The sequence below is a fragment of the Camelus bactrianus genome, chromosome 19 (genome assembly GCF_048773025.1).
Source record: "Camelus bactrianus isolate YW-2024 breed Bactrian camel chromosome 19, ASM4877302v1, whole genome shotgun sequence".
Lineage (NCBI taxonomy): Eukaryota > Metazoa > Chordata > Mammalia > Artiodactyla > Camelidae > Camelus > Camelus bactrianus.
In genome coordinates, this window is record NC_133557.1 from 27,275,295 (window position 1) to 27,300,717 (window position 25,423).

Here is a 25,423-nt window from a genome sequence, read left to right on the forward strand (position 1 = left end):
CTCCTAGGCCGGGAGCCACAAGACCACCCACATCCAACGTGCTGTTCGCATTTCTCCTTGTGTCACGTGGTCACCACTAGGCCCTTCGATAATCATGTTTTGTTTATTTGTGAAATGCCTATGGCTGTGTGTTTCCATTGTGACTGTGGGTTTAAAAGGATTTAGAAGATTCAGGCTTCAAATGTCAAGCAGTTATTTGACTCAGGTTAGGCTGATTTAAAAAGAAAGGGAAGGAAGGAAGGAAGGAAGGAAGGAAGGAAGGAAGGAAGGAAGGACAGTCAGGGAAATTGAATACCCTTCCTGTGGGTCGCTATTGCTAATGGAGTCAGATGCCGGGGCTGTTTCTATTCTGGCAAAGAAAATTACGTAAAGTTGTCCTATTGTTGGGGTTTCCCATGACCAGGAAGGTAATCACCATTAGTTTCCTTTTCTTCAACAATGAACATTGCTGCTTACATGCTTTTAAGAATATATTTTGCCTGGTTCTATAGCCAGATATGCATGTCTAGCCTGCCTCTTAAAGCTTAACTATACAGCAGAGGACATCTTTTAGACATTTCCTATCCCCAGTAATTAAAATACTATCTGAACTCAGTGATGAGAGAAAGACATGGATGCTCGAGGAGCGAATGAAAGAATCTCGGGGTGAGAGAGGGGAAGGGACGTAGTCTGCCAGACTGACATTAACATTCCTAAATTATCGCAGATATTTCACTGTTATGATTTAGGAATGGATTAATGATTTCCTTTACAAGTATTAAAAACACCTGGGAGATACTAAAAGAGCTTCACGGCTAAGACCATGGAGTCTTAATTTATGCAAGATGGCAGTTATCGCCCCACCCCTACAAAAATGTGTGCATATATATAACAATATATTTCTTTTCATTTTTAATCATATACTTTTATATAATTTTCTTTTTATTAGTAAACCAGTTTAGTCACTGCGATGACTCTGACCCAGGTTTAACATTACCACCCAGGCATTTGCAATAGCCCTTTACTGAAAAGAGGAAAAGCATTCCGAAGTGTTCTCCTTGAACTTGGAGGTCAAAACTAGAGGATACTATAGTTGCGGTAGATAGATAAACTAGGTGTTCCTTTTGTTTTACACAATACGCCCCACCCTTTCAATTTACAAACGTAGAGAATCAGGGTGATATGGCAGTGAAATGAAAAACCCTCTTTCAGTTTAGAACAACCAGCATCTACAAAATCGCACGCAGAGACTGACTTGAAGTTCAAGGCAACTTGAAGTTAAGGCTGCAGCGGAAGTGAAATCTGTTGAGGTGCTTTTCTCTTCTTCCTTCAGGGGTTTTCTAAGGTGACAGCCAGCGAGAGTGCGGCGGCGGTTGGAGCAGTTAAGCAGTGACAGAGGTGGTATTTATTGTTTCAAAGCAGCATCAGTGTCACTTTGATTGGGCTGTTTGTTTTTAAGGCCACTGTCATTTGGATTTGGATTGGCTCCTGAATCACCCCTTTATTATTGACTTGTGCATTGTTATGGGGCTGATAAAAATGTTTGGGTTCGTTACAAGTTCCAAGGAGTTTCAGGAAAGCCCGCAGCACAATTCCGTGTGCTCTTTGGAATCATTCACTTTCTAAGTGTCAGGATGTGAAAAGACTTCTCTGTATAGAATTGAAAATCGTTTGTGCCTGAGGACCCGGGCTATTCTTTTCTACTGCACAAATGTTTAAAACCTCTAGTAGTTTTTAACGTGACTTTTTATAAGGGAAAAAATGCATTCATCATTTCAGAAAAAAAAATTGATAAGGAAAACATTCTGACACATCTTGAAAGCATCACAAATGATGAGAAGGGTTCCTCATTAAGAGTCCTCCAGTTTCTGTGTTTGTTTTCCACACCGAGGTGCAAAAGACTAGCACACTTACGTGGCTGGAACCATCCTCAACTTTTGTTGTATGTGTGTGTTTCAGGCAATGAAATTCAACAAATACTTATCTAGTATCCCTTCATTAAACACAATCCATCTTTTCAGTTTAAACAAAAATTTAAATTAATCTTTATCCACCCTGTTTTTGAAAAGCCCACACACAAAGGGAGGCAGAGGGATCCGTTTTAAAATACAAATCCAATGAAGCTGCTACTCTGCTCAAACATATGTAACAGAAAGAACCTCATGATGATGGACTATATATCCATGGTAAGTGGCGGCGCCTGGATTGCTGGTATTAGAGACACAAACGAATATTCTCTCTCTCTCTTACTCTCAATCTTCCTCCCTCTCACCCTGTCCAACCTGCCCCACCCCCATCCAGTCTTCCCCTCTCCTTCATAAAAGAGAAAAACTCAAGATGCTTCTGAAGTTTGGAGAGGGTTAGAATGTCAGAAACCTGAGTCTGCACATAAACACCCCAAGTGAATTTCTCGTTGAGCATGCGACACCCCTGGTCAGAGTCTGCTACCAGAAAATGGAAACAACCATTTCCCATTTTATTTAGAAAGAATAGAGCACAGCAGTTAAGATCCAATTAATCCTGGCTCTGCCACTTATTAGCTGTGACTTACCCTTTAGTACATAGGGATAATTACAGCTCTACCTCATGAATCTGTTGGCGGATAAATAAATTAATTCACGCAAAGTACTTGAAAATGTATCTGACACATAGTAAGCACAGAATAAACATCTTCTTAGATTCAGGGCTGTTAATGATTCCTGTGTAAGAATGTTCTCATGTTCATTTTAGATATTACTTTTAGCTATCCATTTAATAAAATGCCTGTTGAATGCCAAATACAGAAGATGCGAAGACAAAAACTATGGTCTCCTTCCTCAGGAAGAGAGGAATGTGGTGTACAAATAATTATAAATACAAATAGCAAAGTTACTGCAACATCTGAAGTCCAGTGGGTTTAAATGAGTTTTAAAACATGATTTAACTTATTCACTGTAGACTCATTCATACTGACTCCTTTTTTTAAACATAAATAACAAATTTAATTAAATAAAATAATCAAATGATGGAGGATGACAAGTATTTTAGAGATGACTTGGAAGCAGAAATAATAGATAACTCAGGAAAGATGCAGCTACACCTAAGTTGGAAATGAAATGTCAAAGTTAAGAATGAAATGTGACATGGATAAATTAATTTGTAAATGAGCAAGAAACTCAATAGATGGAATTAAATTGTATTTGAGAAAGATGTCATCATTGTTTTAGAGTCATGTTTACTTCTAAACTCATGTAGAAATGAAAGGATAATAGATTGGAGAGCTGGAACTAAGATCAGAGACTCAAAAGGAGAAGTAACAGTATCAGAAGAACTGAATTAAGTGAACCTAGTTCAGGTTAAATTCTCTCTTCAGCTTCTGTAACTAAGGGGGCAGCTGAAGACCAGGTTACTCTCCATTAAAGCAGGACCAGGTTTCGTAGGGGAGGGAAGTTTGTGTGCACGCCCTTGAGGCTTAAGCAGAGGAGCAGCTGGGGCCTTGAATGGACAGGAACTTGTAGGCGGGAGATGACGCCTGTTTTTTGTGTGTCTCCATGATGGATGGACAGCGTGGGCACAATTCCAAAAACCATCAGAATGGTCATCCCAGAGAACTGTGTTTGCAAGCCTTGTGAGAAGATAATGAGGGCTCACAGGCTGAAGAAAGATGTGGGGAGGGAAAAGAAGGAAGTCAGAAAAGAAAAAATAAAATAAAAATAGAAAACACTACAACGTAAAAAAGAGGGCAAGTAAGGGAGAAGTCAGAGAGAAGCTGGGACACTCCATCCAGAACGTCCGTTCCCATAGCCCTTTCCCACTGGCTTCAGTAGATGCCCCGAAATGAACAGACGCAGTCGTTGGTCCTTAGACAGCAGAACATCACCTACCCCAGGACTGTGACTGACCGCCTCCAACGGGGCGTATTCACGCGTGGCAAAATCCCTGCAGGACAATTTGAAGGTTGGAGAACTGAGTACCTCAGTTTCCGTGCGGAGCACGGGTTCCCTTAAGGCAGCAGATTTTGACTTCCTGTTTTCTAAAATGATTTACATTTAGAGATATTTTTTTTTTGGTTGTCGTCGCTTTGTTTGGTCTTTTGGCCTGAATGTGGAATAAATTCAAGATGATTTAATCAGGGGGAGTTTGGCCACTGATCTGGGAGTAATATATTAACTGTTAAGCATAAAAACAAGAAGCCAGTATTTCAAGAAAATGATATTCCCACTCCAGGGCAGGACTTTTCAGTTTCCTTTTTTAAAATGTCTTGCTCAGAAAAAAACAGCATTTATTAGTATAAAATAGTCATGTCATTTTTTTTTACTAGGGCTGTTTAACACGGTAGAATAATCTAGATACAAATGATCACTTTAGAAAGAAGACACTCTCCCATCTTGATCAGAAATTTGCCAGGAATGTCATTTTTATCAAATGATCTACGGAGCCATTCTACAAGATTATAAAACAAAACTGCGAAATATTTAGAGTGCAATACAAATGCAGTGCTTTGGTTGCCTTCCATACTAATTTCTACATTTATTTTTACATGAAGGAATACTGAGTAGTTTGAAACATGAAATCCTTCACAAGAAGGGGTAGGGCGCAGACAGTGAAGCACGCAGACGGCTGTAGGGTGGCTCTGCCATTTTGGCCGCCTACCCCCACCACCCCCATCCCAAAATTTACAAGAAGCTTAAACATGCCTAGTACTGGCTTCAAAGACAACTAGCAAGGACAGAGATTCCCAGTTATTTTTTAAAGCCACGTTCCCCTTTGATAAATAGAAAACATTATATGCTCTTCTTATAAAGCTTTCTGGATTTTCTGGATAATTGGTTATTATTAAATATGAATGAAAGCAAAGGGGATAAAAACACTTTATTTTCAAATGCCGCTTTATCTCCCAAGAATGCAGTCCCTCCAGGGGGCAGAGGACACGACCTGCCTTCTGTACCCCCTCCGCCCACATTCACCACTGCTCAAGATCCCACAGATTTATGCCTATTCACCAGCTCTTTTTATGTTATAATGTCCTCAGCAGTTTGGGGGAATATCAAAACAGGTAAAAATTATTGAGGCCTGACAGCTGCGAAAGGTCACCAAATGAAATTCATAAGGGTTATCTCCAGTGCATCATAATACACACAGAGAGAGAAATTAACTGACCCTCACACTTTGTAAGGAACACCCTCCAATCCTTTTCACCATCTGGTTTCATAAAAGAGCCAGGCTTCTCTGACTACTTTACACACCACAAAAAAATCAGAGTATAAATTAGCCAGTTGTAAAACATGCACTAAAAAAAAAAAAGACCTTGATTATCAGAATGAAACCCAAAGAGTTGTGAGGAAGGGGGTTTGGGAGGCTAAAGGAGAGAAAGACAAAGTAAGAGAGAAAGACACAGATAATTAAAATTTTGATTCATTAATTGGAAGTGGAGAAGCTCTATTCCTGCCCTCAAAATTTCTGGAACTGAATTTCCCAATACTTTAAAGAGCAGGAGCTCAGATACTGGTTTAACTTAATTTAAGCAAATATATTTATAGGTTTCTTTCTTCTTGTACTGATGCTTCTTAAATGTATAACATTACATAAATTTTAAAAATATAGTATTTTTACACTGAATTCTCTAAATTTTAAAATAATTAAAATTACATAAAAAAATTTTAAATCATCAATAGTTTAGGGATCTAGTGGGAACACGAAGAGGACATTTGAAAACAGAGCGGGGTAAACAGGGACAGGACTGGTGACCCCAAGGGAAACCAAGAGGGCCAGCTTTTACAGTGGGGACACTGGAAACAGAGGGGGTGGGGACGCCCAGATTCCTGGAAGAAAGCAGATCTATCGAGTAGTCAGTCATTTTTCTGCTAAAGGGCGGAACTGCATGTCACGTAGCAGAAGCCTGAGCACCTGAGACAAATGTTTCAGATTTTGAAACGACTCCCCTCCCACCCGCCCAGTGCTCCTGCTTCCTGGACTCACGCCGTGTGCAGTCACATCCTGCTCCCGACAGGCTGGCGACTCCCCTCTGGCTCACACTCTCACTCTTTCACTCCATCGCTTCCATGAATACGGAAGCTGTGCGCTGCCCCACCTGGCAGAGAGGGGGCCTCCAGCCCAAGGCTAAATGAGGAGCTGGGACCTCAGTTCAACCATGAGTGAACTTGGAAGCAGGTCCTGACCCAGGGGAACCTTGAGATGCCTGTGGCCCCGGCTGTCACCCTGACTGCAGCCTCGAGAGACCCCAAGACAGAGAACCCAGCTAGGCTGCTACCCATTCTGGAGCCCTAGAAGCCATGAGCTAAGTGTGTGTTATTTTAGCCACTAAGTTTTGGGGTAATTTGCCACACAGTAATAAATAACTAAAACAAGATTTCCTCAACATCACTTACTCAGTCATGTATCACCTTGACAGCTTCTTCCCTATATGTTGTGACAATGCTTCTCCCCACAAAGGTGCCTACATCTTGATCTCAGGAACTTGTGAATATGTCATCTTATGTGGCAAGTGGGACTCTGCGGATGTGATTAAACTGAGGATCTTGAGATTGGAAGATTATCCTAGATTTTCCAGGAAGAACCAGTATAATCACAAAGGTCCTTATAAGAAAGAGACAAGAGGTTTGAAGTCAGAAAAAGGAGATGTGAAGCCAGAGAGGTTGGAGCGATGGAGGAAGGGGCCAGAAGGCAAGGGACGTGGGCAGCCTCTAGGAGCTGGACAAGGCCAGGGGCCCCCTAGAAGAACACAGCTCTGCCAATACCTTGACTTAAGCCCACATGACCCATTTTGGACTATTTATCTCCCAAACTGCAAGATAGTAAATCTGTGCTTGTTCAGGCACTACGTTTGTGATAATTTGCTACAGCAGCTACAGGAAACTATACGTATGTACACACTTTGATACTCTGCCCTATTAACGTTCAGTAAATCAGCCCACTTTGTGTACATACCCACGTTTATTCTAAAGAAGGTGCACTGTGAGTTTGGTGTGCTGGTGCTGCACTCCCCCTCCCAACACACACAACATATGTAATTAAGGTGAATATGTTTCTAATGAAATGTCAAGGTCTATGCATCACACCGCCTGGGATCACCTAGTGTACCGAAGCGTGCGAGGATCACACTGTGGGAAACGGGGCCCGGGAAGAGAGAGGCCACGTCGTGACTTTCAGAACTTGGTCCTGTGGGCAGGATGAGGAGTTCTTTGTCCAGGACCCTTTTGGCTGTGAGTGCAGCAGAGTTGGGAGTGATCACCAACAACTGTGAATCCTCCAACTGAATTTGCTCATTTAATTAGGCTTTTCAGAATTGGAGAGGAGACTTCACTGGGTGCCAATCTGCCGACTACACGTAGGACTTCCCCTTAAAAAGCATACATTTTTGCTGTCATCATGAAACTGACCTGGGCTAGGACAGGCTTTGCTTTAAGAGGCTCCCCTGAAGAGGGAGTGGTGGTCTATGTAGAACCATGGTCTGCAGATGAGTCAAACAAGCCCATCAGGACTGGTGGCTTTACTCTAGGCCAGTGGTTCTCAAATCGGGGTGATTTTATCCCCCAGAGGATATTTGGCAATGTTCGGTACTTTGGGTTGTCACCACTCAGGACTGCTATTGGCATCCAGCAGGTAGACTCCAGGGATGCTGGAAAGCATCCTGCCATGACCAGGACACCACCCCACCCCCCCGCCACGTACAAGCACACAACAGATAACTACTCAGTCCAAACGATGTCATTAGTGCCAAGGATGAGAAATTCTGCAACAGACAAGGAACCTGCTGGATCGATTAAATTACTGAAAACTCAGGGAAGGGCAGGATCAGAGAAACCAGTCCCCTGGTGTTCCTGTAGATTACCCCGCGAAAGGATATGCAATTAAATGCAAACAGCCCGGGCAGCTGCATGAGGAGCAGGACAGTACCCAGAAGGAGAAGAGAGCTGCGACAGAGGAGTCACAGCAGAAGCGATGACTTCTCTCCAGTATCAGATGCTGTTTCATGTCCTACCAGCCAGGAAGTTGTTCTCTTCACATCAAAAGCTGGGAGAGAGGGAAGTGCAGGGTTAAAGGAAATGTCACATTCACCATCTCTCCCCTTCATCATTGCGCAGATTCAGAGAGACAAGCGAAAAGAGACGTGTCAACCATGGAGAGCATCTTGTGGAAAAAGCAACTGGTGAAGGCTGACAGTTAAAAGTAAATGTGGGTATGACTGAAACATTATGCTGTACAGCAGAAATTGACACAGTATTGTAAACTGACTATATTTCAATTTTAAAAACTACCATTGGAAAAAATGACAATAAATGTATGTTTAGTTTTGTAAGAAGCAGCCAAACTGTCTTCCAAAGTGGCTGCACCATTCTGCATTCCCACCAGCAATGAATGAGAGTTCCTGGTGCTTCACGTCCTCACCAGCATTTGGTGTTGTCAGTGTTCTGGACTTTGGCCATTTTAATAGGTGTGTCGTGGTATCTCGTTGTTGTTTCAATTTGCATTTCCCTGATAACATATGATGCAGAGTAACATTTCATATGCTTACTTACTGTCTGTATTTCTTCTCGGATGAGGTGTCTGTTAAGGGCTTTAGTCTATTTTTTGATCAGCTTGGCTTTTTTTTTTCTTATTGAGTTTTAAGAATTCTTTGTATATTTTGGATAACAGACCTTTATCAGATGTGTCTTTTGCAAATATTTTTCTCCCAGCTGTGGCTTATCTCCTTCTTCTCTTGACATTGTCCTTCACAGGGAAGTTTTTAATTTCAATGCAATTCGGTCTGTCAAGCATTTCTTTCGTGAATGATGTCTTTGGTGTTATACCTAAAGGTATCACCACACCCAAGGTCGTCTAGGTTTTCTCCTATGTTATCTTCTAGGAGTTTTATACTTTTGCGTTTTATGTTTAGGTCTCCTACATCTTGAGTTAATCTTTGTGAAAGGTGCAGCGTGTGTGTCTAGATTGGTTTGGTTTGGTTTGGTTTTGGATTTGATGGTTTTTTGTTTTTTGGGTTTTGTTTTTTTTTTTTTGTTTTTTTGCATGTGGATGTTTAGTTGTTCCAGCATCATTGATTAAAAAAACTATCTCTGCTCCATGGTATTGCCTTTGCTCTTTTGTAAAAGATCAGTTGACTGCATTTATGTGGGTCTGTTCCCGGGCGTTCTGTTCTGGTCCACTGCCCTATTTGTCTGTTCTGTCACCAATACCACACCGTAAGGACTGTTGTACTTTATCGTAAGCCTTGAAGTCGGGTAATGTCAGTCCCTCAACACTGTGTTGAATATTCTGGATCTTTTTCTTCTCCCTACAAACTCTAGAATCCACAAAACAGTTTGCCGGAATTTTGACTGGATTGTATAGTATCCATAGATCAGGTTGGGAATAGCTGCTATCTTGATCCAGCAATCATGCTCCTTTGTATTTATCCAAAAGAGCAGGAAATTAATGCTGGGAGTGGCAGCTCTTCATTTCACTGCATCCATCAGCCACCTCCCTGCCTGCCTGACCACAGGATGCCCGTGCCCGGTTCTCTCCACGCTGGCTGCAGCCTGACTCCGGGCTGTGCTCGGGTCCTCTTGCTGGCCAGAGCCGCCCAGAGCTGCTGGGCTTCTCACAGAGCTTCGGCGGGGGGACGTGTGCTGCTGCCAGTGTGGTACCCACAGTGGGCCTTTGGGACCTCGTTAGCAAACTGCTTGGATGCTGACCTGCCCACAGCCAGCTCTGAGTGCTCTTTGGCCCTCACTGTGCTTCTCTCCCTCCTGGTCGCATGCAGCTCACAGAGCCTAGAAATTTCTGTATTTGTTTCAATTTTACTGTAAACTTAAAGTGGTCTAAAAACTACGGAGCAATTGTGGGCAAGGAAACTAAGAACGCTCTTCAGCAAGACTACAGCACTAAGGAATCAGTGACAGTCTACACACTCATAGGGGAGTGGAGGACACAGGCTATCCTGGGACGTTGCAAGAATTAGCAAATAGTGGATGATCAGAGTGATGCAAAATCAATGACTTCCAACAAACTGGAAGAAAAGTAATTCCTTTTTTCAAATAAATAAATACACATATATTTCTCAATGTTCTAGTAAAGAAAGCTCGTTAATTAATGAAAGAGCCAGAATCTAAAAAGAATGTACTTATGGCAGTAAATGGCTTAATGGGTGCCGATCACATTTCTTCTTCCTATACACACACACACACACAAAACCTCGCATTCTCCTTTGCTGGTTAGAGTCAAGCGACTGATTTGTTCAATGCCCCTGGGTGACTGGGCAGAGAATCTTTCTCCCTCTGCAGCAACAAGGAATTCTAAGTGCTGGAGAAGGTGGCCTTACTCTTTGGATTCACCCTTTGAGGACAGCCACCTGGAAGAATCTACTGACCTGCACTTGGCCATGACATGAATGGGAAAATGTACTGTGTGAAGCCACAAAGAGTCAAGGTTTATCTATTACAGGTGTTAATATGCCCTAATTTAAGATCTTTGATATTCAAGAACTTTGACATATCAGTCTCAACTGTTTGAGAGTAGATTCACTTTCTATTGTTGTAACAAATTAGCAGCTTAACATGACACCCATTTATTACTCATAGTTCCCGTGGGTCTGAAGTCCAGGCACAAAACGGTTTGAGTAGGTCTTCTACTTGGGTTTCACAAAGTCAAACCAAATTGTCAGTCAGGCTGGACTCTCACCTGGAGGCTACGGGGAAGGTTCCACATTCAGGCTTATTCAGTTATTGGCTGAATTTAGTTCTCTGTGGTGGTAGGACTGAGGTTCCCCATTCCCTGCTGGCTGTCCGGTGGGGGCTGGTATCTGTCAGCCCCGAGGCTGACACTTCTCTTCTCACGCTTTCTAAGGGGCCCCTTCTAGCAGTGGCAGGTCGTGCCCCTCTCACTCCACATCTCTCCAATTTCTCTTCCGTGGCATCTCTCTGCCTCCAACCAGGAAAAAAATCTCTGCTCTCACAGGCTTGTGTGACTAGACTGAGCCTACCTGTACAATCCAAGATAATCTCCCACTTTTAAGGTTTAGAACCTTAAAACCTGCATTTTTTTTTTTTGTGCCAAGTAACATGCATGTTCATAGGTTCACAGGGATGAGGGTGTGAGCATCTTTGCTGTCATTCTGTCTACCACAGAGTGTGACATTAAGGTTTCATTACTGAAGTAAGTTGTGAGCTGTCAGAGGCCCACTACATCATGATCACTGATATGCTGGAGAAGTCACCTGACTAGTGGGTGGTCCCAGTCAGCCACTCAGCATCCTCACACCCACACCATTCAGTATTGTCTTACTGCTGCTGCTTTGGTAGCAACGCCCATTAACTGCTCCCACGGGATTTTCACAAAGGATTTGCCAAGGTCTGAGATTTATCCATTGCCAAGGTCAAGAATCAGATTTTGTTATTTTCCACGTGGTCTGTCTATATCTTATTTATGGTAATTTGTCTAATAAATTATATTCAGTTCTCTTTCAGTAGAGAGGGTTCAGACATTCTCAATTGACCCTTGTATTCTCTATAAAGTTTCAAGTAAAAGAATCCCTTTAAGTATCAATACAAATAATCCATGCAAATAGATGGCATATACTTTACTTCTACTCCTTTCCCATGCCCAAGGCAGACATTGTTAATCGATTGTGGCACTCTTTCCCAATGTATTAACAACCAGCCTCAGAATTTCTCCTAAGACAGAGTTCCAGGAAGCTGCTATCCATCAAGTGAAGGTAGCAGGCTTTTAATGTTGGTAACTCACAGTGAGCTCCTCAGGTAAACAGGACCATGTGTTTGGCCTATCTTTTCCTAATTTTATGTAGTTTTTTAATGTTAAACTTCATAGATTGCATACTGAGTTTTTTTTTTTTTCATCTTACTTAAAGGAAAAAAAAAAAACAAAACTTCTTGGAAACAACCAAGTAGGGTAAAAAATAAAGCCCCCCAGAATATCACTATATACAATAGCCAAGACGTAGAAGCAACCTAAACGTCCATCAATAGAGAACTGGATATAGAAGTTGTGGTCTGTTTACACAATAGAATACTACTCAGTCATAAAAAAGAATAAAATAATGCCATTTGCAGCAACATGGATGGACCTAGAGATTATCGTTCTAAGTGAAGCCAGAAAGCAAAAGAAAAATACCACATGATATCACTCATATGTGGAATGAAAAAGAAAAAAAGAGCACACTATGGACTCATCTACAAAACAGAAACAGACTTGCAGACATAGTAAACAATCTCATGGTTACTGGGGAAAAGGGGGTAGGAAGGGATAAATTTGGGAGTTTGAGATTTGGAAATGTTAGCCACTATATATAAACATAGATTAAAAGAGAAAAAAAACAGATTTCTTCTGTAGAGCACAGGGAACTATATTCCACTTTTTGTAATAACCTTTAATGAAAAAGAATATGAAACAAACAAACAAAAAATAAAGCCCCCAAATCCTTTTCTGTACTTCAGTTCCTCAAACATCTTGTTCCCAAAGGCTTTAATTCAGCCACAGATCCTGAACTGGTCACTTCTGAGCTCTGCAGAGTACACGCTTTTCTTTGCAGTGATAGGATGCTTTTGCAAGGTTTTCCAGGAATGGCTCTAAGTTTTATACAATAAAGCTATATTGTGAAATATCTGCCTAGATTATGAGGCTGGTTCTTCTGCTAGTTAAGTCGTATTCTCTGTACTCCATTACAGTGAAATACTGCGATACGGCTCTCTAACTTCACGTGGAGAGTTGCAAACAGTTGCTGTATTTCTTGCACCTCCAGCAACTTCATTATACATCCCTTGGGACACTGCATTTACATCAATGTTCATAGTTTTTAAAACCTCAAGATCTAGATTATATATGCAAAGGATTAGCAGTGTTCTTCTGGGGATGCCTAAGGTATACCAGTTAGCCTGTTTCAGATCCCCTAGCATTGTGCAAAAGATTAAAGACTTGCTTAGGATTGATTCATTCATCTAAATTCACAATGGAGTTAAGACCACAGAGAGGTGGGGGGTTGTCAGTGACCACAACCAGCTTAACTTCAACTATCAAACAAATCAGCTGATAAAACCATGGTAACTCTGAGTTCTACCAACAACAACAAAAATTCTTCAGATGTATAAAATATTAAAATCAACTACTCCAGGCTGTCCTCTCTCCTGTCATTATTTGTTTTATAAGGTAACTCCATAGTCTACTGTCAATGGGCCACTAAGCCACACTCATGTAAGCCAGTGTGAGTTTGAGGACCATTGAGCATGGTAAATTTGCCCTTCTGCACCAGAATTAAATAAATACCAACACTAAATAACACCGCAGTGATCTTCCTAGATCTCTGGTGGAGTAGTTAATAGCCCTTGGAATATCTCATTGCCTTCTTGACATGGTGTATTCTGAACAGCAACCCACTTGGAGAGCTGTGTAAAACAAAACAGAAAACACGCTAGTTCAACACTTAATGGTAAATTGCTGGTCTTTTTTTTTTCTCCTTTATCATTGTCAATGTTTTTAATCATTACAATTTTATACAAAAGGAGTCACAAATCTGCTTGATTGACGAATGGGGCATAAAAGATCCACCGGCCAGAGGTTAAACACTGGCAGTCCTTTTTAAAAATATATTTTTGATTTATTTGTCTCACTAGCTATTTTTGAAATTTTTGAGTATGTTGCCAATGCTGATAAATATGTAGAGTTTTATATAACTTTTGACAAGTCAGAAGTTTGGCAACACGAGACTTGAATTTTTTAAGGAGGCTGAAAAGAAGACACACACTTTGTCCAGATCTTCATAGACTTGAAGGGTCTGCTCCCTAGCGAGGGGTCCCCGGTTCAGTTAATGCCTTTTACTCTGCAGCCTAAGCTCTTGCTGCTCGCGTGGTCCATGGATGAGCCATGCGCATGAGCACATCAGATGTGCAGAATCTCAGACCCCACCCCCGACCTGCTGCACCTTAACAGGATCCTCAGCTGGTCCACGTGCCTTTTAGAGACTTGCCAGTGGGGCCTCAGGATGGGAGCCAGATACTCAGTTTCTTTAGGGTTGCCTTGGCTTCTGCTGTCTTTGGTTTTTATTTTACTCTCACCCACACTTTCCTCCTTCACTTACTTTGTTCCTTGACTGGAACACTGGTATTGATACAGTCTCGTCCTCTCCCATCTCCCCCTGCCGTCTGCAGACATCCAGAGGGCGCGGACAGCACACCAGGCAGAACACCCTCATTTCCCCAGTAGATTGCAATTCAAATGAAGGGCCTACCTACCTGGAACTGCAGGCTCTCTGGCTTGAATGGGACATTGTGAAGGTGTCGTGTAGTCACATGGTTCCTGGAGTTGGCTAAATGCTGGCTCTCAAAAGATATGTCCATATCCTACCCCCAGAGCTTGTTAATGTGACTTTAAGTGGAAAAAGGTCTTTGCTGATGTATTTAACACAGACAGATAAGATAGATAGATAGATAGATAGATAGATAGATAGATAGATAGATAGATAGATAGATATCATATTTGTTCTGTTTCTCTAGAGAACCCTAATACAATCCTGAATCCAATGACAGGTGACAGGTGTCCTTAAAGGAGACACAGAGGAGAGACAAGGCGAGGAGGAGGAGGCCATGGGAAGACAGAGGCAGAGACTGGAGAGCGCAGCCACAAGGCACGGGATGCAAACAGCCATCAGTAGCTGGGAGAGGCAAGGAACGTAATCTCCTTTAGAGCCTCTGGAGGGAACACAGCCCTGCTGCCACCTTAACTTTGGACCTCTGGTCTCCAGAACTATTGGAGAACAAATCTGTGTTGTGATAAGCCACCCAGTTTGAGGTCGTTTGTTACGGCAGCCCTGGAGCACCAATGCAGTTCCCAAACACGGCTGTCAGTGAGCCTTACCCGGGCGGCGTATTGGATGGTGAGCATCACAGGAAGTGGACAGGAGAGCTGGGAGAAGCCTCTACAGCCGCAGCTACAGCCACAGACCAGCAGCACCGACACCACCTGGGAGCTTCTTTAAAATGTGTTAGAAGTGGACAATCTGAAGCCCCAGACCCACTGAGTCAGAAACTGCATTTTAACAAGATCTCTAAGTGATTCATGTACAGATTAAAGCGTGAGAATCTCTGCCCTAGACAATTCAATTAGCACCCTTAGCAGTGTCTTCCTGATCCCAGTGCTTGTGTTACCAGGACATAAGAAGTGTTCCGTTTCTGTCTTGCCCAAGTTTATGAAATAATGTTAGCGGAAACACAAATTCCAGGAGACTTCAGAACATAAAGACGTGCAAATTCTGACTCAGAGGGTGAGGGCCCTTCCAACTTCGTGACATGACACCTTGAGAACAAAGCTAAGTAACGCACCAAATGGGCTGTCTGAGACCCGCAAAGAAAGGCAGGGGTTGCTAATGCATTCATTTCAACTTAGTTTGACCACCCGGGTGAAAAGAGTGTGTTGCTTAAAATGTTTATCTTAAAAGGGGCTTCATCTGACAACTGAAAGCAACAAAGGTGCACAGAATTGCTGTGGGATATTCGAATGTAAGAAACTCTCACCTGGGACTCAAAATAATAGCCTATCAAAATACACTGGGAGAGTGGAAACTCAGGCAAAACAGACGGTTAAAGAAAGTCCGGAACCTGGGGTGGGGGAGGCGGGATGGGGGTGGATGAGGAGGGGATAACAGATGCATCTGCAGATCCTGAATTCAGATGCACGGACCCTACAAAGCGCTGCCTGGAATAAAAGGCTTCACTGTTTCCGGCTATTCACTGCCCAAGCTGGCACTGCCCAGTTTCCCTGGATAACAGTGCATCTGCTGTAACGGGGTGGAGGAACCGAGGAGCGCTATACCGTCTGCAGGTTTTCAAGCCATGCAGAAAAGAGGTAATAACGGAGAGATGAGAAAACTTTGAATTGTCCTCTCGCAGGGGAAACTTTGGGGGGCGTTTTTGAAATCAAAATATTCATGATGTAGGGGATAGAGGCCTTCTGATTTATTCTGTCTAGAGGCATAAAAGGCAAAATCTGAGCAAATATTGGAGGAGATTCAGTAATGCAAGTTCAGAGAATTTTAAAAAGGACACCCAGCCAGTTAGATAATCCATGGTGTGACAGGGACGTGGAGGACAAAAAAACAAAACAAAACAAGAATAACAGGCAGAGTTACAAAAATAATAGAAGGGAATTTAATGCCTTTGTACCGACCATGTGCTCAACATACTTCATATGATCTCACTTGTCCTTATGAAAACGGGCACAGTGGATAAATATTATCTCTGTTTTGTAGGTGAGAAAATTGAGACCCACAGAGGTGAGACAGGAGGGGAGGGGGCAGGGCACAGCCACTCAAGAAGTCACAGCCGTTAACACCAGGAAGGTGGAAAACCCAATCCCCAGTAGGCCTTGAGCATCAAGATGGAGATTTGACTTCCAGTAGACCCTGAGCTTTGTAACACGCCCATTGCAATGTATCAGCATGGTAAATAACATGCCCACAGGCACCATGACAGTTCCAAGGCTGACTGTAAAAGGTCAAAGAGTGGGCAATGGCCAGCTTCCTGAGAGTCCCAGCCCCTTCCCCAGGGTAGTTAGACTGGTCGTTCCACTTATTAGCATATGAAGCTACGAAGCCCATAAAAACTGGCAACACTGCCCCTCATGGCCCTTTTTGCTCCTTCATCTTTGCAGACAGCCCACACCGTGTCTATGGAGTGTGTACCTACTTTAACTCTAACCTGAGCACCCATCCCCTACACCTCCTGGCCCTTCTCTTGCCTTCTGAGACAGCCTGTGTATCTCTCTAAATAAATCTACCTTTACTCAGCTTTGAATTCTTTCCTGTGCGAAGCCAAGGACCCATACTTGGCGGGGCACGTCCCCAGGGCTCAACCAAGACCTGGGACACAGCCCTCCTAATGCTCCACATCTGTTTTTCCTGCATCAGAGGTACCAGCTCACACAAAGAGCAAGTTGTGCAGGAAAATAAAAACAAACAACACACGTTTCTACAGAAAGGATTAGTTTATCACTGAGGCAGAAGAATTCAGTTGCCTCTGGAAGTGTCATTCAAAACATCTGTGATGTGCAGAGCCCCTGGCCATAAACCCCCCACCCCTGGGCTCTCTATGAGCCTGGAGCCTACTGACACCTTCACCCCCACTCGCAGGAGCCTGCGCATAGCTGCATTTCTGCAAGCTGTAAAGCATCTTCTCTGGCTGTGTGTTTACCCTAACAAAACCCATCGCCCCAGGAGACAGCCCGGTTCACAATACCCTAGGCCACATCCTGCCCTTACCAAAGTAAAACCTATTGTTCAGAGAAGTCCCTGGCAGATCTTACAACCAATTAGGGACCTGTGCACAAATTAGTCATGCAGCCCCTACTCCTTGTATACACAGCACCCCCACCGCAATAAAAGACCCTGCACGTCCACCCTCAGGGCTCACGCAGGCACCCCTCACCGTGGCCCCACTGTTACCTAAAGCAGCACCCCTATTAAACTTTCCTAAACTCCTTGCGGGCTCTGGTAATACTTTTCCAACCCGAGTCACCAGCCCACCGCGTTACGCCCACAACATAATGGTCTATATATTCTATGTAAGAAACAGTATTGATTTAAATGAATAATAGGGTTATTACAGATTTTCAATTCCTAAGGAGCCTGGGAATCAGTGTGAGTCTAGAAACGTGTAACTGATGAGAGCTGCTAAAACTGGCAGAAGAAACGATCTGTTGCACAGAACGGAGTCTCTCATTTAGTCGACAACTTGAGTGGAGCGACTATTTTTGGTCGGCCCTTTTAGGCAGTGGGGAGGCAGAGGTAAACCACAGTCTTCCTTCTGGAGGGGTTCACTTTAGGCAGGAAGGCGGAGGTGACTGGACATTATAACCCAACGTGAGAAGTGCTGGACTGGGGACGAGACGCGCAAAGCGCGCAGGCGTGAAAAGCAAAAGGAGAATCAGCCACAGCACCGTGTTTGCTCGCCCTGGGAATTCAGGCACCCGAACAAGGGAAGTTTATTCCATCTGTGAGTAAGGCCAAATCCTGAAGAATCTAAATGAAAGTACACGCCAGCCAGGGAAAGGGACCGAGATTCCATATGGAAATAATCACGCCCGCGTCCTAGCCTTCACGACTTCCAGTCCCGAATACCGCAAGTTCCTAGATTTATTTGGTTCGCAGCTCCCTTTGGGCATGTAATAATCGTGGCTGTTATGTGTCAGCAGCTTTCTAATTGGTCTCCCCACATCCGTTCTGGCTGGATTCCAGTAGTCATCACACTGCAACCCAAAGGCTCTTTTCAAAAGGCAAATGCGATCGAGTCACCCACTGCTCACATTGTTTTTAAAACTTCAGTGTCTTCTCATTGCTCTTAGAATCATGTGAAATCTTTGGCACAACCTGAAAGCCTGCAGAGCCTCACCGGGTCTCCAGCCCCGTCTGCCCCTCACCCCTCCCTCTCCACCTGTAACTCTTCCTCCAGTTCTTGGATGGGTGGCAGCCTCCCTGCGAGACAGGAGGGGAGGGGGCAGGGCATAGCCATTCAAGGAATGACACAGCTGTCAACACCAGGATGGTGGAAGATTCAACTCCCAGTAGGCCTTGAGGCTCAAGATGGAGACTTGACTTCCACTAGACCTTGAGCTTCATTATACGCTCATTGTAATTTATTAGCATGGTGAATAACATGCCCACAGGCGCCATGACTGTTCCAAGGCTGACCAGAAAAGGTCAGAGTGACCCAATTCCTGGGAATGCCAGCCCCTTCCCCAGGGCAGTTGGAATGGTCCTCCCACTTGTTAGCCTATGAAGCTACCAAGCCGATAAAAACTGGCAACGTGGTGCCTCGTGGCGCCTCACTTGCTCCCTTGTCTTTGGAGGCAGCCTGCACTCTGTCTATGGAGTGTGTACCTACTTTTACTTTAACCTGAGCACCCATCCCCCACAGCTTGTGGACTTTCTCTTCCCTTCTGAAACAGCCTATGCATCTCTCTAAATAAATCTACCTTTACTCAACTGTGGCTCAATTTTGAATTCTTTCCTGCGCAAAGCCAAGGACCCATACTTGGCGGGACACGTCCCAGGGGCTTAACCGAGACCTGGTACACTGCCCTGCTCTCACCCCACATTTGTCTTTCCTGTATCACCTCCAGCCAGAAGTCCTTGCATATGCTGTTTCTTGGCTGCAGAAGTCTCTATACTAACACCATCAGCTAGTTGACTTCTCAGCCTGTGTTTCCTGACTGGGGATCATGTGTTACTCACCCTTAAAATGAAAAAATCTATGTCTTTATAAGAACAAGGTAGCAGAGCAGAATGGCCAAATCTCATGTTTCTTGAGCCAGAAGACCGAAGTTCCAACCTTAGCTCTGCCAGTGTGTGTCTTTGATCTCAATTTCTTTATTGCTCAAGACCGGTGGCAATTTCAGTCCCTGCTCCTAGACTAATTACAATGATCAGATCAGATAACACATGCAAAATACTTTTCCATTAAATTTCTGATTCGGAATTTATTCTCTCATTGAACATTTTTTCCCCTTGTCCACACTTTCTTCTCTTAGTTTTTTTTTTTCCTGCTTCTGTTAATGTTTGCAGCTTTTTCTACAATGTGACCAGGTGAATCTAATTTTATGTATCTCTCTGTTCTCAGAGTGAAATATTGGTTTAAGGATTAATGTCTTGCTTCAAATCTAGGAAAATAAATGTCAATTTTTTAAAAATATATTGTTTCTTTACCATTTTCTCCATTATTTTCTTTTAGAATTCTATTATTCATGTTGAGAAATGTTGTTCTTCAGTGGAACTCTGTGCCCTGTTGAGAATAGGAGGGGCTAACTTTTCCTGTGAAGATCCAGATAGTAACTGTGTTTCAGGCTTTGCAGGTCACATGGTCTCTGTTGCAGCCACTTGATTCTGCCACCCAGTGTACAATCCGCCAGAGACAACAGGCAAACAGGTTCCTGGCCATGTTCCAGTGAAACTGGAGGCTGGATTTGGCCCAAGACCACAGTTTGCCAACCCCTGGCTTTGAGTGTACCCTTCTGTGTTATCTGATTCTGGTCTTTCCTTGCCTTTGAGCTGCTTCCAAACTCTACGAATGGCAAGTAACTAACAGCAATGGGAAAGAATCCTTGTCCCTTGCGTACTGGTTTGATACATTTTCAAATCCATTTGTTTATGACTGAAGTGAAGTTTTAATCTACTTGTTCATGACAAAGACAACAAAAATCAAACCAAAAAAGTTGTTTTCTGAAGTACAGTTGATTTGATATAAGAATGTACTCAGCCATAAAAAAAGAATAAAATAATTCCATTTGCAGCAACATGGACAGACCTAGAGATCGTCATTCTAAATGAAGCTAAAAAGAGAAAAAAAAAAACATGATATGATTCATATGTGGAATCTAAAAAAAAAAAAAAAAGGAAACTATGAACTAACTCATATACAAAACAGAAACAGACTTGCAGACATAATCTTATGGTTATCAGGGAAAGGCGGTAGGAAGGGATAAATTTGGGAGTTTGAGATTTAAAAATGTTAGCCACTATATATAAAAATAGATTTTAAAAAGGTTTCTTCTGTATAAAACAGGGAACTATGTTCAATATCTTGTAATAACCTTTAACAAAAAAATACGAAAACAAGTACATGTATGTATATGCATGACTGGGACGTTGTGCTGTGCACCAGAAATTGACACATTGTAATTAACTGTACTTCAATTTAAAAAATTGAAAGAAAAAAAAAGAATAAGGCGATTTGTGTCAGAATGTCACCTCATCTGTTGGGGCTGATGAGCACTTAGTAGCTCAGCTGCTGGCGGCTTACTGATAAGAATCGGCGAGGAGGCAGCTGTGGCGGGGGGACATTTAGAAAACAAACGCCGGGAGCCTGTGGGGAGTATCCGAGAGTTTTGTTCTGGGCAGAAGCTACCCTTTGCTGATGTAGGTCTTCAGAGACCTTGAGACACTTGTTTCTGTCCTGGCCAGGCTACTCTTGGCAGGCAGTGTTGTTAAATGTGCATCAGTCTCAAGGAGAGAAGGGACACCTGCTCCTGCCTCGGGGAGGAATCCTCAAAGGCTGTGGCACAAAGCTCAACATCCCTGGAGTGATAACCCTCGGAGCAGCCTAGCCTGCGGCCAGCATGGCGCCTTGGTTCCCTAGCAACCAACATCTAGCAACAGGGGACCTTCCTTTTTGCACAAGTCAGCTCTTTTGGTCAAGCCCTCTCTCCCTGGTACCAACTCCTACAAAGGAATACTTCAAACTAAATTTGGACTTTATTTCTTTCATCCTCTCTTGCCTGGAACAACAGGGTAATCAATTTATCCTTTGTTTGGAGAATGTTATTCTTCGTTGGCTCACGAAGAGACATTATTCTATATGCTATTAGCTTATGTTAAATAGCAGTGAATTTATGTTAAAAAAGCTATTGGCAAGACAGTCTCGGTCTCTGAGCATAATAATTTGCCACCCCCCAGAACAGAACATCCATAGATACGAAAACTGTGACCCACAGAGTCTCAGTTCACTCATGCACGAACCTCAGCTCTGCATGGACAAAGCCTGCGGGGCATCATCTATTTGGAAATTCATGTCAGCATTCCTTTAACTCAGGGCAAATTTGCCCTTCCTTGGCTTCTTCTCCAAACCAGTTGTAACGTCTTATAGATTCCCTCATTAATAATGAGTTAAATCAAATCTTTCACTTGTGTTCATCTCATATCTGTTTGAAAATCATGGTTTCCTCTTTTTTAAAAAATTACTCTTTAACATACATATATTGGAACTTCTCAGTCTCTGTGACATCTTACTGGTCTTTCATACTTTTGTTCTGTGTTTTGAAATCTCAATTTTATTTTGGCCACACAAATTCTTTTTGACAATGTCTATTCTAGAATTCAGCCATGTAATGAATGCCTCTTTGAATCATGGCTAAGATTTCTGTTTGATCGCCATGTTTCTCATTCCATTGCTGCTTGCTTTTGTTTTACAGTTTTTTATGGATTTGTATTTCCTTGTGGATGCAATTTCTGTATTTTGAGTTTCTTAAACGTGCCATGAGAACATAGGTGCTGTGACAGCAAGGCACTATGAACGCACTATGTTACACACTCAAGGACTTCTTGTTGCCTTAAACTAGGTTTTTCCAGATGAGTTTAATTGCTCTAATTGTTTATTTCACAGTTTTCTTGGCACTAGGTAACTTCATGTGCGTGGTTCACAAAACTGTTCTGACTTAGCACATCTGCACTTACTGGACATGCAGACAAAACCTCTAAGTGGGATGGATTATTTTATTTTTATATTTTTCACTTTTTTCCTGTGATATCACAGTGTTGGGGGGAGGGTAATTTGTTTTATTTGCTTTTTATTTTAATGGAGGTACTGGGGCTTGAACCCAGGACCTCATACATGCTAAGCGTGTGCTCTACCACTGAGCTACACCCTCACCTGCCCAACAATGGTCTTTTAATGATTTGAGACTCCATGTCTGTGGAGACAGAGAGGAGATTCCATATCCAACCACGGAGTTAGGGATGATTTTGTTCAATTCTTGATTTCAAGGCTGAGACCGTGGCCTCATACCTCCCCAGGTCTTCAACCTTGTGGAAGCCACAGCCCCTGGCATCAACCTGTGGAATGTCTTTTCTAGATCCCTTCCAGAGTAGTCTCCACCTGGCATTGCCTCCATGCAACAGATAGCTCTCTGGCTTCCCACCTCCCCTGCAGCATCTTTGACTCAGTTATATGCAGACAATGTCCTACCAGCCCAGCCCGGCTGCCTGCTTCCGGACCAGGAGCCCAGCTTGAGAAGATGTGTATTCTGCTCCCACGTGTAGCCCTGTCTTTCTGGGCCTTTCTTATTTGTGATTTCATCTCTCATCACTATGCCTTTGCAGATGAGAACCCAAGTATGAAAACATCATATCATCCCAACTGCAGCTGCGTTCATTGTTCACACTGCATAAAATCATTCATTTATATATTTTAAAACAAAAGAAAATAAAATTTTGCATCGATCACTCGAATTCGACAAGAGTCAATTAGCTACTTGGAAAGCTGCGAATAAACAGGAATAATTTAAACTATTTGATGAATGGGAGCTTGGTAATTAATTTTTTAAAACCTCTGGGAAAGGCTAACGAATGCTGCAACTAATATCCATCAACTGATAAGGGCTTTGCTGCCCCTTCCAAAAATGCAATATCAAAACATTAAAAAATTCAAAAATCACTCCAAAAATAGTTTTAACCCTTACATTCCCCCCCATCCTGAACCTTCCAGTTCTAAAGGAAAAACTCACTAGTCTGGTGTACATGCCTGAGTACCCCATCCACCACGCGTTAAGATAACATCTTAATTTAAAGGAGGTTCATACAAAGAGACAGGAAATTGAGTGCTTAATGAGTCTGCAGTGATTCCTCTGAAATAAATTTAGCACAGTGCACTTGCACTGGCATACATACAAAGAGTGAAATTTGAATTTGTTCCTTGAAGCCTTAGTACAAACAGGACCAGAGGACATTTTCCCACTGAGATGCCCCCCCAACGACGCCTTGTAAATTCCTTGCTTTTTCCTCATCAGAATTTAGGACCGTGTTTACTGGAGATTTTAAGGTTGGGCAAGAACAATTAGATTGGCGGTTAACGGAGGCGATTCTGACTCCCGGGTACCTTTGACAATCTCTGGAGACATTCTGGTCATCATAACAGGGGAGGGAGGGGCGATCGGCATCCGTGGGTGGAGGCCAGGGGTGCTGCTCAACACGCTACAGTGCTCAGGACAGCCCCACAACAGAGGGTGAGCTGGCTCAGAATTGCAGTGGGGCAGAGGCCAAGAAGCCCCAGGGTAGACTTTACAGTCCTTATTTGAGAGCTGTTTAATACATTTGATGTGCAATTATGTAAATATGAATGCACGTATTTTTAAAGTTATATATGCCACATCCCTGTGTGTCCACATGCGGGAGTGTTACATCCGACAGGGAAACATGACAGGGGATTACTCAGTTTGGGGGACTTCCGGTCACAGGTCCTGATTCTTCCACCACTGCTCCCTGTGTTCACGATACCATCCTGAGCACTTTCCAACTCACTCCCTGAACCTTTGTAACAACCATAATATTATTATTATTATTATTATTATTATTATTATTATTATTATTATTATTATTATTATTATATTAATAATATATTAATTAGATATTGGTGGGTAATATTATTATTCCCATATTGCAGATATGAGAACTAAGACCAGAGAGGTTAAGTAATATTATTATTCCCATATTGCAGATAAGAGAACTGCAGGTGAGTAATATTATTATTCCCATATTGCAGATAAGAGAACTAAGACCAGAGAGGTTAAGTAGCTTGCTTGAGGTCACAGAGCTGGAAGGTTGGAGGATCCAAGGTTCTCACTCAGAGAGTCGTTTTTCTGATCTTAACCACTTCGCAATGTTGTCTGATTGCGGACTCCAAAGTCCTTTAAGACCCTTTCCACTGGGAACTCCACTAGCCCCTCCATCTTTCTTCCCACCAATGGTAAGCTCATGCACTTAAGCTGGGGCCAAGTCTGAGTCATTAAGAAAACTTCAGGAGGGAGAGAAGGCACACATCAAAGCCGTTGAGATGAATGCTAATGAGAAGAGTAAACATATAAAACCGCTGTTTTTTTTCAAAACCTATTTCCTAGTCCTTACCAGGTGCTGCTGCAGATAAAGCAGGGTGGCGGGAATATTTCTCTGCGCAGGATGAACAGGAGGTGCACGGAGCCACGGTCTTAGCCCAGGGTGTTTCTTGCAGCAAAGTCAAGCATGACTTTTGATTCATATTGTCTGGATTTCATTGCAGGATCCTGGAGTGCCCAGAAAACACAGAGAAAAAAGCAAACTCAGCCGTGATCAGAAGGATTTTATTATCCAAGTTGCAGCATGCAAATATCTTCTTTGCATTCTGCTTTCTGCAAACACAGAGTGAAAAAATAAGTAGGAAAAAAAAATGAGGAGGAAGGGGAAAAAAAAAAAAAAGGAGTACGATTCATGCTTCACAAAGTCCTGTAGGTTATTACCATGTTTTAAATTGTGAGTTGCAAACACAAGCTGTTCTTAAACAAGAACAAAAAGAAAAAGCAGATGGTTTCTTTTTACATCCTGTGAAACTTTTCCTGAATGCAAGCGTATGTTCCCTTCTCCCCAGCTGGCCTTCCCCATGCAAATGATCCTGATCCGTTTTCTGTCATTTTGAGAAAAAGTCTTCATTCCCCCATCCCCAATACCAAAATACATAGAAATGGGAGCAGGGAATGCAATCGCCAGAATATTCTTATCAAAGTAGGTCTTTGAGGCTCCAAGACCACATACCTGCATAGAAACAGGGCTGGGCGTCAGGCAAGTATCACCATGATCATGTTGGTATTATTTTTATCCCATCCTTTTTTCTGTGATGTATGTTTATTTCAACAACTATTTTATGGAGGGTCAGTTGCTTTGGCT

General features: G+C 42.8%; 1 long non-coding RNA gene across 2 annotated transcripts in view; it reads right to left on the reverse strand.

The window, feature by feature from the left end:
• The window catches only part of LOC141574068 (uncharacterized), an 83,447-nt gene extending 58,337 nt beyond the window's left edge, over positions 1 to 25,110 (reverse strand). For both annotated transcript variants that reach the window (XR_012500676.1, XR_012500675.1), the window contains exon 1: positions 24,632 to 25,110. This is a non-coding gene — a long non-coding RNA (uncharacterized LOC141574068). The remainder of the gene's footprint in view (positions 1 to 24,631) is intronic.
• Between the last annotated feature and the right edge of the window lie 313 nt (positions 25,111 to 25,423).